Raw genomic sequence first — 15,913 nt, 5'->3', positions numbered from 1 at the left:
CATGCCCACATGGTCATCCAGCTTCTGCTTAAAGACCTCCAATAAGAGAGAGCCAGCTCTCTCCCAAGGCAACCTATTCCATACGGGGATTCCATTTTATTGGTTAGGGAGTTGTTTTCCTCCTCAAACCCCACCTAACTTTGCCTCTTTGTAACTTCCCCCCCCCCCCCCCCCCTGCTCCTAGAGGAGGGGCCAAACTGAACTTGTGTAATCACTCTTCTGGGTCAGAGACCCTAAATACTGGAAGACAGTCATCATGCTCCACCCCCATCCCATCACCTACTCTCTTAAGCTTTGATAGTTCAGAAGATCAGCTCTCATGTTTATCATAATGGTTCATGTTATTCCAAAGCATCTTATTAACTACTCTGGGCTGCAATAACTACCCCTGTTTTCCCTTTTGCTTAAGGAAATAGATGTCCAAAGCAGCTTTGACTTTCCAACTTAATTCCATATTACTCCCCTAAACACACTCTTATAGTCCGGCCACATTGCTTTTTCTCCCTACTTTTCTCATTATATGACATCTCCCATCTCTATCTCATTGAAAAAGTTGTCCCCCATTCCTGGAACATACTTGTTTTTCACCCTCTGCCTCTTAAAAGCTGTTTCCTTTCAAGCTTAACCCACGTCCCCTCCCTCCTCTCCCTAATTGCTGGTGCTTCCCCACTGCCAACCAAATTACCTTGTCTTCATTTGGCATATATTTTGTATATGCTTGTATGTGTATACATTCTCTCCCATTAGAATATAAGCTCTTTGAGAGCAGGGGACTATTTCACCTATGTCTTTGTATACCCAGCAGCTACCACAGATGCATAGTAAACACTGGGTATTCACACATGTTGGTTAGTTGACTTATTGGCCTAGAGTTTGGATAGCAACTATAATTGTAAATGTTTTGTAAACATGTCCAAATGGAGGATTGTAAGAACCTCAAACTCAACATGGCCCAAACTAATCTCAGGTTCTCTCGATGATTTGTTTCTCCCAAAATTATTTTGAAAAGGAGTCATAATATCTGACCACAGAAAAAAAAAGGGTTAAGAACTCTGGTTGGAGGCTTCATTCACAGAGTTAAATTAGGGTAGTAGTCCTCTATAAGCAGACTATTCCTGGGTATACAACGTAGAGTCAGAGGAGGTCTGTGGGCAGTTACGGGTTTAGTAATGACCTGGTTGAACAGCTGTGGTACACATATAATTCTACTTGGAGTCAGGAGGGGATATTACTATAGCTGGATACCGAGAATCTCTTGTTCATCCTATGTTTCCCCATAAAGTCATCCTCAAATTCCCAATTACACAAAGAGAGGAATTTGTCTTTCATCACAGAGGCACTAGGAGCCTCTGAAGGTTTTTGAGTAAGGGAATGACATGGGTCAGATTGGTTAAGAGGGGGTTTTTTCACAACAATGCCAGGTGATAGGTAATGCAAGATTATGATGTCTATTTCACAGAGGAGGAAACTGTAGTTCATTCTCCTGCCCAGGGTCAAAAAAGCTAGATGGGATCTGGGACGTGAACTACATTCCTTTAATTTCAGGTCTAGCATTCATTCTCTCTTATCTCATGCTTATCTCTTTTCTTTCTTTCTTTAGTTCATTTATATCTGACTCTGTGATCCCTTTTGGGGGTTTTCTTGGCAAAGATACTGGAGTGGTTTGCCATTTCCTTCTTCAGCTCATTTTACAGATGAGGAAACTGAGGCAGACGGGGCTAAGTGACATGCCCAGGGTCACACAGCAAGTGTCTGAGGCTAGATTTGAACTCAGGAAGATGTCTTCCTGATTCCAAGCCCAGTGCTCTATCCACTGTGCCACCTAGCTGCCCCATACTTATCTCTTAGACAAAATCAAATGCTGAATTGCTTGGCATAGCTCATTAAATGCTAGAAGACTCAAGTAATATTGGAAATTTGCATAAACTGGAGTAATTGGGTCCTACTTAAAGCCTGAATTACAAATTAATCAATTAACAAGCACTGATTAAGCAATTACTGTGCCAGTCAGTGTATTAAAAGAGTTAGGGTTAAAAAAAAAAAAGCAAAATCAGTCAGTTCCCCCAAGGAGCTCACAGCCAAATAGCAGAAACAACATACATAGAAATCAGGATGAAAGGTAGCCTTCAAGGAGAAGGCACTAGCAGCTGGGGTGGGGGTGGGGAGACCAGAAAACACCTCCTGATGGTTATTCCATTTGGAGGATGTGTGGGAGGCAGTGATGGGAAAAGAAATCATAAGAGAAAAGCACAGGACCATGGAATTTATACAGTATAGACCACAGGATTTATAGATGGAAGGGGCCTTACAGACCACCTAGTCTAATTCTCTGATTTTACAAATAAAGAAATCGGGGCCCCCAAAAGCTGAATGACTAGTCCAGTCGCGCAGCTAGTAATAAGCCACAGAGCTAAGAGTCACAATGTTTCTCTGACCCCAGACCTAGTGTTCTTTATTCATGTGCAAATCAAGTGGACTTTTTTCCCCCTGGGCTATTGGCGAACATTAGCTAGTCTTCCGGGCTAGTGTCCAGCATCAGACTATTGCTGCATTCAAATAGGAATAAAATTTCCATTCACATCTGGACATTTTTAAGTTCCTATGCAAAGATTGGGCACAGTCCTTATTCCTGATAGTGGACAACAGTGCCACCTGGTGGTCAGAGTCAGATATGACTCAGTGTTGGTGAGGCCATCTCCTTCTGTGAATACTTGTTTCCAGTCTCTAGCGTTTTCGTTTTCTCGTTTTGGTACTGCTAAACATTATTTAGGCACCTGAGGTTGTTTAAGAGATCTGAGGAAAGAAATGCAAAGCTCTTCCAATGCACTACGTCCCCTTTTCAGCAGCTTCCTTTCATGGAACTCCTCTCAGCCCATTTTGATTAGTTGTAGGATACGCATCAAGGTGACAGCCCCCATTTCTATGGTGCTTGAAGGTTTGCACAGTGTTTTCCTCACATCAGCTAAACACCGGGAATACAAAGAAAGGCACGAACAATTCTGCTCTTCTCCAGGAGCTCACAGTCTAATGCACTGTTCATATCTGACCCACTATTTTACACTCTTCCCCTCCAAAAAGGAAGCAATAATTGGTAGAGCCCTTACAATCACAACTTTGTCATAATCCATTTGTTGTGTCCAGTTCTTCGTGCTGGACTTTTGGAGTTGGAGTTTTCTTGGCAAGGATACTGGAGTGGTTTGCCATTTTCTTCTCTAGCTCATTTTACAGAGGAGGAAACTGAGGCCAACTTGCCCAGAGTCACACTGCCAGTAGGTATCTGAGGCTAGATTAGGCCCGATGCTCCATCCACTGCACCACCTAGCATAACCCACAGATATCCCAAATCAGCAATTTTCTGTGAAGGTCCAAACACGTACAGTCTACCAGCCCATTAGTAACTGGGCTGCCACAGAAGTCATTCACAATCATCCTCCAGAACACACAACCGTGCAAAGTTCATGCTTGCCTTGGTGCTCACCAGGAAGCTATTTGGATTTGGCCACTGCTATTGCAATTGCCTATGCTAAAAATATACAACTGCTATTGCCTATGCTAAAACACAAAACTATCTATCTAAATACCTATCTCATATCTATATGAATATATCTCTATGTAAATAGACTGAGAGATCTATCTATAAATCTTCCATCCTGAACATGTCTATTTCCTCCCCCTACACCCAAGAATTACCTTTGTGTTAGATCAACATGTTCCTCCTAAGCTGAAGGGCTTGTATAATTTCATGGAACCTCTCACTTAGCTGGTTTGTTACCTCCACCCATTTATACCTGGGCACAGTATCTTCTTCCAAGGGAAGCACCAGTTTCTTATTCATGTCCTTTTTTTAAGGCTAAGAAAGCTTCAAAAGTATTACTACATTAAAAGGTACAGAAAAAGCTCACATTCAAGAACAAGTCAAGAGAACCCCTTGCTCCCACAGGTTTCAGAGACCCGTTGTCCCCAGAACTACAGTGAGTGAGGGCTGCAGCAAGGGGATGGGGCTTCGTGTAACTGTCTTGCCGCCATCATACTTCTTGACTGCATTTCTTGTTTTGCTACTCCAGCCCCTTCCTTTCCTTGGTACTTCTGCTCCTGGTTCTAGCCTCTCTGGGGTTCTGTTCTGGGGCCAAAGGAGATGATCTTCTACAATCCAATGGAGAAGAGACAGAGTCAGCTCTGTCCTTGTTCACCAAGGCCAGTACCTGGGGGATAAGGATCTTTGTATTCTCCAGTTAAGTGTCATTCCTATTTTACAGCAGAGGTAACTAAAGCCCAGAAAAATTAAGTGACCTGTCAATAGGTGGCACTATAGTGCACAGGAAAACTCTTCCTGAGTTCAAATCTGCCCTCAGATACTTCCTAGCTATGTAACCCTGGGCAAGTCACTTAACCCTATTGGCCTCAGTGTCCTCATTTGTAAAATGAGTTTGAGAAAGAAACGGCGAACTACTCCAGTATTTGACAAGAAAATCCCTGAATCCAAGCCCAACGTGCATTCCACTGTATGACCCTGCTACCTAGCGGGGGTTTGTCCCTTCCTACCTGTCCATCCGCCCACTTCATTCTGCAGCCCCACCTCCAATCTCGTCTATCCCACTGAACTCATTCCTTCAAGACTCGGCTCACATTGTACCTTCTGCAAGGTCTTTCCCAGCCCTCCACCACCACTAGTGCCCTCCCTGAGATTACCTTTCATCAACCTTACAGATTTTTGTTTACACAATTGTCTACATTAGACTCCCTCGTTAGAATGTGAGCTCCTTGAGGGCAAGTACTGTTTTTGTCTTTATATCTCCAGTGCCTGGCACATAGGCAGTGAAGTGGGTAAAGCACCAGCCTGGAATTAGACCTGAGTTCAAATCCAGCCCCAGACACTTAATAGCTGTGTGACCCCCAGTATGTCACTTAACCTCTTGTTGGCCTCAGTTTTCTCATCTGTAAAATGGGGGTGATAATAACAGCACCTATTTTCTACGGTTGTTGTGAGGGTGAAATGAGGTAATAATTACGAAGCATTTAAGCGCACACTGTGGGTGCTTAACGAATGCTTATTTCCTACCTCTCCCTGCCCCTCCACATACACCCCCCGACCCCACTCTACAGATTAGAAAACAGAGGATTATAAAAGACGTAAGTGACCTGGCTCTGGTCTATACCCCAAGCTGTGAGATGGAGAAGGGCAAGAGACCTGCCCGTCGGGTGGGTGGAGAAGCATAAAGCAGCAGAGAGGAAAGCTCTGGGTCCAGGTCTGGGTGGACACAGCGGGAGAGATCCGGGCTTGGGGTGAAGTCAGGGAAGACTTCTTGCAGCAGGCGGCCCAGGCTGGGCCTTTAAGTTCCCCACTCCTTGCCTCGGCCCCTCTTTCTTCCCCAGAGCAGGGAAGGCAAAGGACGCCGCCACTCCACATGGAGCCACGCCAAAGCCGCGCCACCGCCCCTCCCGTTTCGGCTTCCGTAGGGGCGCGATGACGTCACGCGCGCGGCGCAGTTGCCGTGGCGACCGTTGCTCGGGGCAGCGCGTCGCCGGCATCCCTGGGCGAGTGACGACAGAGGAGCCTTTGGTGCTCAGCGAGTCCAAGACAGAGCGAAACCAGTCCAGCCCCTGCCCCAGCCCCGGCCCGGCCTGGGCCCCTTCGCTTGGGTGAGTGCTAGCCGCGGCCGAGCCCGCAGATCCGCCCTGCAGACAGACTGACGGACGGACGCGCGGACAGACTGCAGCACGGCAGAGATGCTCCCCAGGGAGCGCCGAGCCAGGAGTCATGGCACCGCGGTTTGAATCCTGCCCCTGAACTGCGACTCCCTCCACTGCTCCGGGCCTCAGTTTCTTTAGCTGTAAGATGAAGGCCCAGCTCTTTGAACCCCTCTGATCAGAGAAACAGGCCCCTTCGTCCCCTGCCCCAAACACAGACAGACTCCACCTGCAGGACAAACAGATACACCTGGGGACATCCCCCCCCCACGACACACACACACACACACACACACACACACACACACACATGCACAGAGACTGACGGAGGGACTAGTATCCTGGCCAGACCCATTCTGACTCTCAGGGACTGTTTTCTTTTACTTGTAGGACCCCCAGGCAGGCAGCCAGCTCACATGAGCATCATCCTAGGCATAGAGGGCCCAGGGCAACGAAAAAGTGAGCCTCTCACAGACACAGAGACAGATCCGCCCCCCCCCCAATACCCAGACCCCCCCTTCTCCCTCTCCTCTTCACCACCTAGTGCTGTTTTCTCCCTAGGTCACTCTGTGCATCAAGAGACACCTCCACTCCTCCACCCCACCCCCACCCCAGCACAATCCTAAGAGAACTGCCCAACACAGACTGAGAGCTGGAAGGGACCTCAGAGGACACTTAAGCCACCCTGTACTGGAAAAATCAATTTCTTCTCTAAAATGTACATACAGGAGGAAGTCAGCTAGCTGTTCCTTTCCTGACGATCTCCAGTGCTGGAGAGCTTACTACCTCTGAATTTACAGCTGCGTTTGGGACAGCTCTTATTATTAGGAAGTTTTTTGTTTGTTTGTTTGTTTACATGAAACAGAACTCTGCCTCCTTTTGCTATTCCCCTATTACTCCTAGTTCTTTCCTCTCAGGCAACACAGAGTAAGTCTTATTTCTCTTTTCTGTAGGAGCCCTTTGGAAACTCAGAGATAACACTCATGTTCCTCCCAAATTTTCTTTTCCAGGCTAAACATATCCATGTTCCTTTACCATCCAAGTCCTGCCCACCTTAGTTTCCTTATGTTCCTATAAAATGAGGTGGCTGGACTAGAACATCACTAAGATCTTTTCTATCTCCAAATCCTTTGATCCATCCTCTGATTCTCTGGACACATTGTTATAGCTTGTCTGTGTGTTATTTTCCTAAAATATGAAGCCCAGAACTGAGAATGTCCTACAGATGTGGTCTTATGAGCATAGTGTACAGGTGAGACACTCACTCACCTCACTCTGGACACAAGATTTTTATTAATGATGTCCAAGATCATAGTAGCAGGTTTGGCTGTGAATACATTGTTAATTCATGTTATTGAATCCTCCCAAGTTATTATTCTCATGAACTACTGTCTAGGTATCTCTCTCTTTTTTTTTAGACATTTGGGGTTAAGTGACTTGCCCAGGGTCACACAGCTAGTAAGTGTCAAATGTTTGGTCTGAGGTCAGATTTGAACTCAGGTCCTCCTGACTTCAGGGCCAGTGCTCTATCCACTGCCCAACCTAGCTGCCCCTAGATATCTCTTTTTTATCCTCTACTTCTGCAGTTGATGGTTTGAACTCTGATGCAGGACTTTATATTTATCACTCTTAGATTTCATCCTGTAGATTCCATCTATCATTTTAGCCTTTTTGGATCCTGTTATCTAATGCATTAGTGATCCCTCTTTACCCTGCATCACCTGCAAATTTCCCATCTATTTTTTCCTCCAAGTCACTGACCAAAATATTGAACAGTACAGGCTGCTGCCAGATCCCTTGGGGCACCTCTTTCGGGATGAAAGGAATCGGTTATCATTGGATCTGAGTATTTAGTTCTCAAGTCAACAAACTCTACCATTTGTCTATCTCACATCTTTCATTTGGGTTGTTCCTACCTCCCCTCTGTGGTCGCTAAAAATAGTGTCTGACATTTGGGCCCATGACATACACCTGACAGCTTGTTTCCATGTGGCCTTCAAGTACTTCCTCATAGACTGGCACCCCTCATATACCCTAAATCTGGGATACCCCCAACTGTTTTCAACAAATAGGTACCAGGGGATGAATCAACAAATACCTATTAAGCACCTGAAACATGTAGGGCTATGTGTTCGTGTAGGTAACTATGGTGCATTAGAAAGAGCTTTGGATTTGAAGTCAAGAGACCTGGGTTCAAACCTTAGGGCTGTTACATACTAGCTTTGTTTTAATTTGGGCAACTCTCTGAGGCTCAGTTTCCTCATCTATAAAATGGGCATGTTACTTGTACTGCCTACCTCACAGGGTTGTTATTCTGGACATTCTCTGTAAACTTTAAAATTCTATAGAAATGAGATATTATTATCATCTATAAAATAGGCATACTTATTCTGTCTACCCCTTAGGGTTATGAAGATTGGTAGATATAAAGCACTTTGTACAGTACTATGTGATTGTCAGCCATTTGTAATCATTTATTCCACATTTATTAAGCACCTACTGTGTAATGAGCTCTGTGCTAGACATTGGGGGATCTTGTTTAGGTAAGACACAGCCTTGCTCCTAGAGAGCTTATAGACTAATAGGGGAACACCAACACAGATAATTATAGTAAGTACATAAGAGAACAAACAAAATGATATGTTATATCAAAGGAGAAAGTTTGTTATCAATAGGGGGCTTCTGAGAAGGATTCCAGGAGGAGGCAGCATTTAAGCTGACTTTTTCACAGGCCTTGCCTGGGGAGGGAAGGTGATTTCTCTGAGGAGAACAAATGTAGAGAATCAGAGATCTGAGAACAGTCCAGTTTGATTAGAGCATAAAGTATATGGAAGGCAGTAATATGAGATAAGTCTGGGAAGATAGAGTACCATCAGATGGTATGGGACCTACAAATGGCAGGCTAAGGAGCTTCAGTGTTAGACTCTAGGCAATAGGGGATAGCTTATTTTTTTGAGGTGAAAAATGACATCATTGAGTGCCCATTTTTAGTGGCCCAACCTGTGATTTCATTAGTGTAGGGAACACCCCTCTGAAGAAGCTTCCTCTAACCTTGGAGATCAGTAACTCTTTTCTCATGCCCAATTTAGTTACCTAAGGCCCTCTAGGGATAGAATCTGACTTCAAGATTGTCTCTGGGTGCTTCCTCTGTGTCACCATTGCTGCCTCTCTACTTTATGCATGACGAAGACTGTTCCTGCACAGTTTTGAAGGGTAAATTGGAGAAAGAAGAGGGTGGAATTCAGGCAGGTTGAGAAAGAGGGTCTGTACTAGGGGGGTGGCAATGGGGGACAGATGTGAGATGTTTTAGGAGGTGAAATTCACAGGGCTCTGTCACTGACTGGATATTAGAGCTGAAAGAAGGGGATGAGTCCAAGATACTTGAAAAGTCACAAATGCTGGAAAGAGGGTGAGGGTGAAAGATGGGACTGCAGGTAGAAATAATGAAGGCAGGAGGAAGATGGTTTTTTGGGAAAAGATAATGAACTTGGTTTTGAACGTGCTGAGAGTTGTCAATCTGGCATTCTCATATGGAGGATGCAAGTCTCAAGCTCAAAAGAGAGGTCAGGATTGTAAATGTAGGTCTGGGAATCATTTGCTTGGAGGAAATAGTTGAAGCTTTTAGAGTGAATAAAATTTCCAGGGGAAAGAGTGCAGAGAAAGAAAGAGGCCAGAGACAGACCTTTGGGGAACACTCATCTCAGGGGTTTGGAAAAAGAATAAGGAACTAGTAAATGAGACAGAACAGTGGATAGATATATAGGAGTTAGAACCAAGAGAGTATTGAGTCTCTAAAACCAAAGGAGATGAGAATGTATAGGAGGAGAGAAGTAAAGATGATGAGGACTAAATAAAAGATATTGCATTTGGCCATGATGACCTTTGAGAAAATTTCAATAGAGTAGGGAAGATCAAAACCAAATTATAAAGAGTTGAGGATTGAGTGGAGGCATTGGTATGGGATAAGTCTTAAAGTACCCTAAAGAAATGGATATTCACATTTTCTATTAAGCCATATTCTGTCAAATATCAGATGTCAAGAGTTCTACTTTTGGCACATGATGGTTCACCATTAATTCATGATTCCATCATAGAGACAAGGGCCAAGTGAGTGATAATGTAATAAGTGCTGGTTGGGGTAAGAGTTCATTGTGGCTGGATCCATCAGTTTCATAGAGGCATTAGGGTTTGAGCTGAGTCCTGTGGCGGGACTTACATAGGCAAGGGACAGTGGTAGGATATTCTAAACAAAAACCAGCAAGAAGGCAAAACCAAAAATATTTTAATCTACAGTCATAAACCATCTTTACTTCTATAAAACAAAAGAGGTAGGCCAGGTGATCTGTAAGGTCCATTTCAGCTATAACTCCTATTACCCTAAAGTCCTTCTTATCTGCTTCATTGAGGTAATGAGGTGACTCTGGGTCCTTGAAGGTCAGACCGATGGTTTATAAGCTTTTGCCAATGCTACTGAGTTGATAAGGCTTTAAAGGACCAGTTTATAAACAGACTCTGTGCTTGTCCTTTGAGGACTGCCAGGGGATGAATCATTTTAGGCACAGTAAGTCAAGAAGACTAAGACTGGAAGAGGCAGCAGTCAGCATTGCTGGAGGGAGTTTGTCCAGTCTGATGAACAAATGGATCTCTGAGTTAGTGAAGTATACGTAAACCTTATATAAACACACATCGATTTGTTTACTGTGTTCTGTAGCAGCAATGATTTCTATGCATACTACAAAGGCAGATGCTAGTTCTGATCTGGGGAAGAAAGAATATCGTTGCTTTTATAATCTGTACTGTATCAACAACCTTCTATTGACCTTTTCATCTGTCCAGCTCTAACTTTGTTTGTGTGCTCTTTTAATTGTCACTAAATTGTGCTTGTTTAAACAGGATAAATCAGCTGAAGTGACTTCTAATGTTACTCACTTATCTGAGCAGCACTTAACTACAGTGTTAGCCAGGATGTTGATAAAAGGTGATATTGGAGCAACAGTTGTTTATCTTTTCAAGTATATCAAGCACTTAGGAAAAATGTAAATATTTGATGAACTCAGGAAGAGCTAAAAATTGTACCGTAACCAAATTATAAAATTGTGCTTACAGCATATCTCTCTGTGACTGCACAGATGGGATATATATCTCATGATAAAAGTGGCAAGTTCTGAAGTGGTCTAAGGTTTACAAAGTGCTTTGTAGTTATTATCTCATTTATCCTCACAACAACCCTGGGAGGTAGGTGCTATTATTGTCCCCATTTTGAGATGAGGACATTGAGGCAAACGGCAGTTAAGGGATTTTTCCAAGGTCACGAAGCTAATGTCTGAGGTCATATTTGAACTCTGGGCTTCCTGACTCTAAGCCCAGGGTCCTCTCACCCATGGCACCAGCTGGCTGTCTCCTATGAAGTTCAGGGTCCCAGTCCTCAAGGAGCCTCCAATTGAATAGGGAATGTGACAGGCATTAAACAATTAAATAACAGTATAAGACAACAGTAGAAAGGTGATATTTTTGAAAAAAAATTGTTTTCAAATTTTGAAAAAAAAACCATTGGCCAATTTGATTAAAAAAAAGACATCAAAGAGAATATAAGATTGGGTGTCACATGAGGGGCACAGGTAGAGGACTAAGAAGAACTCATAGGAGGGAGTTTGTTTCCAGTGTGTGTGGTAAGGTATGACTCTCTGCAGGCCTTAAAAGGCAAAGAAAGATTATGGTACCATGGGATTTAGACCTGGAAGGGACCTCAGAGACCAGCATTTTACATTTGGGGAAACTGAGGCTCAGAGAAGGAAGTGACTGCCAAAGGCTACACAGGTAATAAGAAACACATTTGATACAAGTTCATTCTTTTTTTTTTTGGTGAGGCAATTGGGATTAACTGACTTGCCCAGGGTCACACAGCTAGTGTCAAGTGTCTGAGGCGGGATTTGAGTTCAAGTCGTCCTGACTCCAGGGCCAGTGCTCTATCTACTGTGTCACCTTGCTGCCCCAAGTTCATTCTTTTGAAAAAAATTATTGATGCCTTTTGTTTTTACATCACACCCATATCTAGATATAGCCCCTAACTCCACCCTGGAATTAGACCTTCCTTTGTAACAGAAAAAAAAAAAAACGAAACCAGTTATGTAAAAAACAACTGATTCAGTGACTGAGTCTTATAATGTATGCAACATTCTGTCCTAGTAGCTCTCTACCTCTCTGTCAAGAGTACTTTAGGAGCACAGGGTAAGAGTTAGAAGGCCTCAAAGGTCATGTGATCATAGATTTAGAGATAGAAAGGACTTCAGAGGTCATCATCATTTTACAGATGAGGAAACTGAGGCCCAGTCCTCTGATTTCAAATCCAGTAGTCAACATTCTTTCCATTGAGCCACGATATATGTGCATATATTTATTATATGAAATGTATATTTTATATATACATATATGTGTGTGTATACACACACACACACACACACACACACACATATAAAATCATTATCTGTTGTCTAGGATTGGGATTGGTTATTACAATTTCTGAGTCTGGCTTCCTTTATATTTTCACTGTCATCCACTGTATTGTTCCCCTGGTCCTGCTTTTCTCACTCTGCATCTGTTTTTAGGAATCTTACATCATAACATACCCCTTTGCGATTTTTTGTTATTTATTGTTATTAGCCAAATTGTTATTAGCAAAAATCTAAATCTAAAATTAGCTAAAAATCGCCTTTGTGATTTGTTATTATTATTAACTAAACTCTCTACAGCAGATTAAATTTGTAAAATCACTTTCTTTATGACAACTTTGGGAGAATCATCTTCATTTTATAGTGGAGGAAAATTAGGCCCAGCCACCAGGTACAGGCCTCCTCGGCTCTCACGGGGTGGTCAATCAGTGGTAGAGCCAGGGCGGGCTGTCTTCCTCCTCCCCCAGTGCCATGGGTTGGGACTCTGGCAGCGGATCTGCGTGGAGCCCCCTCAGACCCTTGCTGGTCGGAAGGTCACTCACAGGCAGCTTGTTCCCCTTCTCGAAGATCCTTTTTTCTAGAGTGGGCACGATAATACTCATGCCGCCCCCACCTTCTTAGGGTTGTTGAGAAGGGAAAAAAAAAAAAACAAAACAACTTTGCAAACTTCAAGGTGAGATATCCCAGAGCTTGTTTTTATTCCCTCTGGGCTATAAGCCTTCAGAGGGAGACATTTTCAGGTACTTAGTAGTAATAGTCCAATGGATGGTACGATAAACTTGGGATTGGCCATTTGGGCTTCTCCAAAAGTCCAGAGGATGGAGAAACACTTGCCAAGCAAAACCACTTGATTAAGGAGAAAGCTACCCTTATATACCTCTAACTTAATAGTACCATGCGTTTATATAATGCTTTAAAGTTTACAAAGTATTTTGCATACATTGTATCATTTCCTGAAAACAACCCTGTGGGCTAGGTACTTAACCTTTTTTTTACAGATGAGGAAAGTGAAGCTTAGAAAGAGTGCATGACTTGTCCTTGGTTACATCGCTACTAAGTGTCAGGGTCAGGATTGGATCTTAACTTTAGTGGGACATAAGGTCAGTAATGTCATGCTGTTTCTCACCACTAAAAAAAAAAAACCTAATGAAAATTATTCCATATTAATGTATAGTTCATTATCTCAGAAAAACCATCAAAAATAACACATGAAATATATAGACTTATTTTAGTACTGAATGAAAGTACTGAAAAAAAGATACATTTAATGAAAGTGAATATAGTTTCTAATACCTTTCTATGTTCTGGAGGCAGTATAGCATCGTTGTAAAAGCAAGGAGAATGGAGTTAGAAATTTGTGGTTGAATTCTGATTCTGCCCCGTGGTAGCTATGTAACCTTACACAAGATGCAAGGGCCTCACTTGAACCTCTGTGTCAGCTCGGACATCCTATGATTCTGTAGTCAAGGGAGAATAATAGTACTTACGTGCTAAGATTTCCATGCTCTAGTAAGAGAGAGATACTCTGTGTTTACTATGCACATGAGAGTGTGGTTTGACCCACCTCTACTTTTGCCTCCTTTCAATTCATCCTACATAAATCTTCCTTATACGTAAATCTGTTCTTCTGTTCAAACATCTGCAGTTGTTCCCCATTACCTACTTTGTAGTTGTTCAGTCATTTCAATCCTGTCCAACTCTTCATGACCCCATTTGGGATTTTCTTGGCAAAGATACAGGAGTGGCTTGCCGTTTCCTTCTCCAGCTCATTTTACAGGTGAGAAAACTGAGGCAAACAGGGTGAAGTGACTGGCCCAGGGCCACACAGACTGTGTTTGAAGCAGGATTTGAGCTCAGGTCTTCCTGACCTGACTTGAAACTCTATTCACTGTGCCACCTAGCTGCTCACATTACCTACTTAATAAAGTTTAAATTTCTTTAACTGTCATTGAAGGCCTTCCACAATCTGGCATGACCCTGTCTTTCCAGTCTTATCTCCAAGTACTCTCCTCCATGTAGTCTGTGCTCCCGCCAAACTGAACAACATTCTGTCCTCTGAACATGCCTTACACAGGGACTGTGCCTTATCTAAACCACATCTCAGACTTCTTCCCCCTTTCCTTGAATGGAGCACAGTAAGTCAATGCTTAATGTTTGGTAAATTGAATTAAACATGGAACATAAGAAATGGAGAAGACCTTAAGAGATTAATTGGGCAGACTAGGAAGAGCTCAGCCCATGCCTCTCCTCTTTTCTAGACTCCAGATATTAGAATAGCAGGGATTGTGCTGGATTTATATTTTGCATCTCCCTTAGCACCTAGTGCAATGCTTTGTATGTAGTAGGTATCTGTTTGTTAATGAATGAGTGACTCACAACAAAATTGGGACAAATTCTTATAAAGACTTTAAGGTTTACAAAGTACTCTCTCAAAATAATCCAGTGAGACTAGGTAGCATTATTATCTCTGTCTTACAGATGAGGAACTAAGGCTTAGCAAAGCTAAGTGACTTGATCATGGTTACAGACCCAACGAGAGAGAAATTTAAACTCAAGTCTTCTTGCCTAGTTCATATTAGATACTTAATACATGCTTGCTGATTAATTGTAAATGAATCAGTTCTAATGAAGTGCTATAAGATGGACTTTTGTGATAATTTTGTTGAAGTTTTCAGAAAATTTCGAATTTATCAGAATGAGAGCTATTTCCCAATTGATAAATGGTCAAAGGATATGAAACAACAGTTTTCAAAAGGAGAAATCCAAGCCATATGAATAAACATCCCAAATCACTAATAGTTAGAGAAAGGCACATTAAAGAAACTCTGAGATACTGCTCCTCAGCCATCAGATTGGCAAAGCTGACAAAAAATAAAATTACAATTGTTGGAGGCTATATGGGAAAGCAGGCACATTTATACTTTCTTGGTGGAGCTGTGATTTGGTCTAGTTATACTCCAAAAGTTAATAAACTGTGCATATCTGTTGACCTGGCTATAGCCAATACTAATACTAGGTTTATGCCCCAAAGAAATAAAAAACAGGGACGAGGACCACCCCCCCTCCCCAGTACAAAAATATAGCATATCTTTTTGTAGAAGCAAAGAGCTGGAAACTAAGGGAGGGCAGCCCATCTACTGGGGAATAGTTGAATAAATTATGACATATGAATAATAGAATATTATTGAAATATAAGAAATGACAAAAGGGATGGTTTAATAATAATAATTATAGCTAGCATTTATGTAGCTTTTACTTAAGCATTTTACCATTATGATCTCATTTGAATCTCATAACTACTCTGACAGGTAGGTTCTATTACAATCTTTGTTTTATAGCTGAGGAAATTGGAACAAACAGGTTAAGTGACCTGCCCAAGGACACACAGCTAATAAGTGTCTGAGGCTGTATTTGAACTCAGGTTTTTCTGATTCTAGGTCCAGGACTCTATCCACTCTACCACCTAACCTATGATTTAAAAGAAACCTGGAAAGATTTGTATGAACTGATAGAGAGTGAAGTGAGCAGAACCAGGAGAACAAGTTATATAACAACACTGTAAAAGATAGCTTTGAAAAACTTAAGAACTCTGGTCAACACAATGACCAACCATAATTCCAGTGTATGCATGATGAAACATGACCCTAGCAGAGAGATGATTGACTCAGAGTGCAGAATGAGATACTTTTTTGGACATGACCAATTTGCTTTGCTATGTATAAAGGATTTTATCTTCCTTTTCTTTTTCTTTTTTCAATGGAGTGGATGAAAGTGGG

General features: G+C 42.4%; 1 protein-coding gene across 1 annotated transcript in view; it reads left to right on the top strand.

The window, feature by feature from the left end:
* The first annotated feature begins 5,561 nt into the window (after nt 1-5,561).
* Nucleotides 5,562-15,913, top strand: part of CCDC13 (coiled-coil domain containing 13) — a 119,835-nt gene continuing 109,483 nt past the window's right edge. The window contains exon 1 of the mRNA XM_027837189.1: nt 5,562-5,640. The gene's annotated coding sequence lies outside the window, so the exon portion shown is untranslated. The remainder of the gene's footprint in view (nt 5,641-15,913) is intronic.

The sequence above is a fragment of the Vombatus ursinus genome, unplaced genomic scaffold (genome assembly GCF_900497805.2).
Source record: "Vombatus ursinus unplaced genomic scaffold, bare-nosed wombat genome assembly UNPS02014820.1, whole genome shotgun sequence".
Classification (NCBI taxonomy): domain Eukaryota; kingdom Metazoa; phylum Chordata; class Mammalia; order Diprotodontia; family Vombatidae; genus Vombatus; species Vombatus ursinus.
The sequence above is the reverse complement of the archived record's forward strand: the minus strand, read 5'-3'. Positions and strand labels throughout refer to the sequence as shown.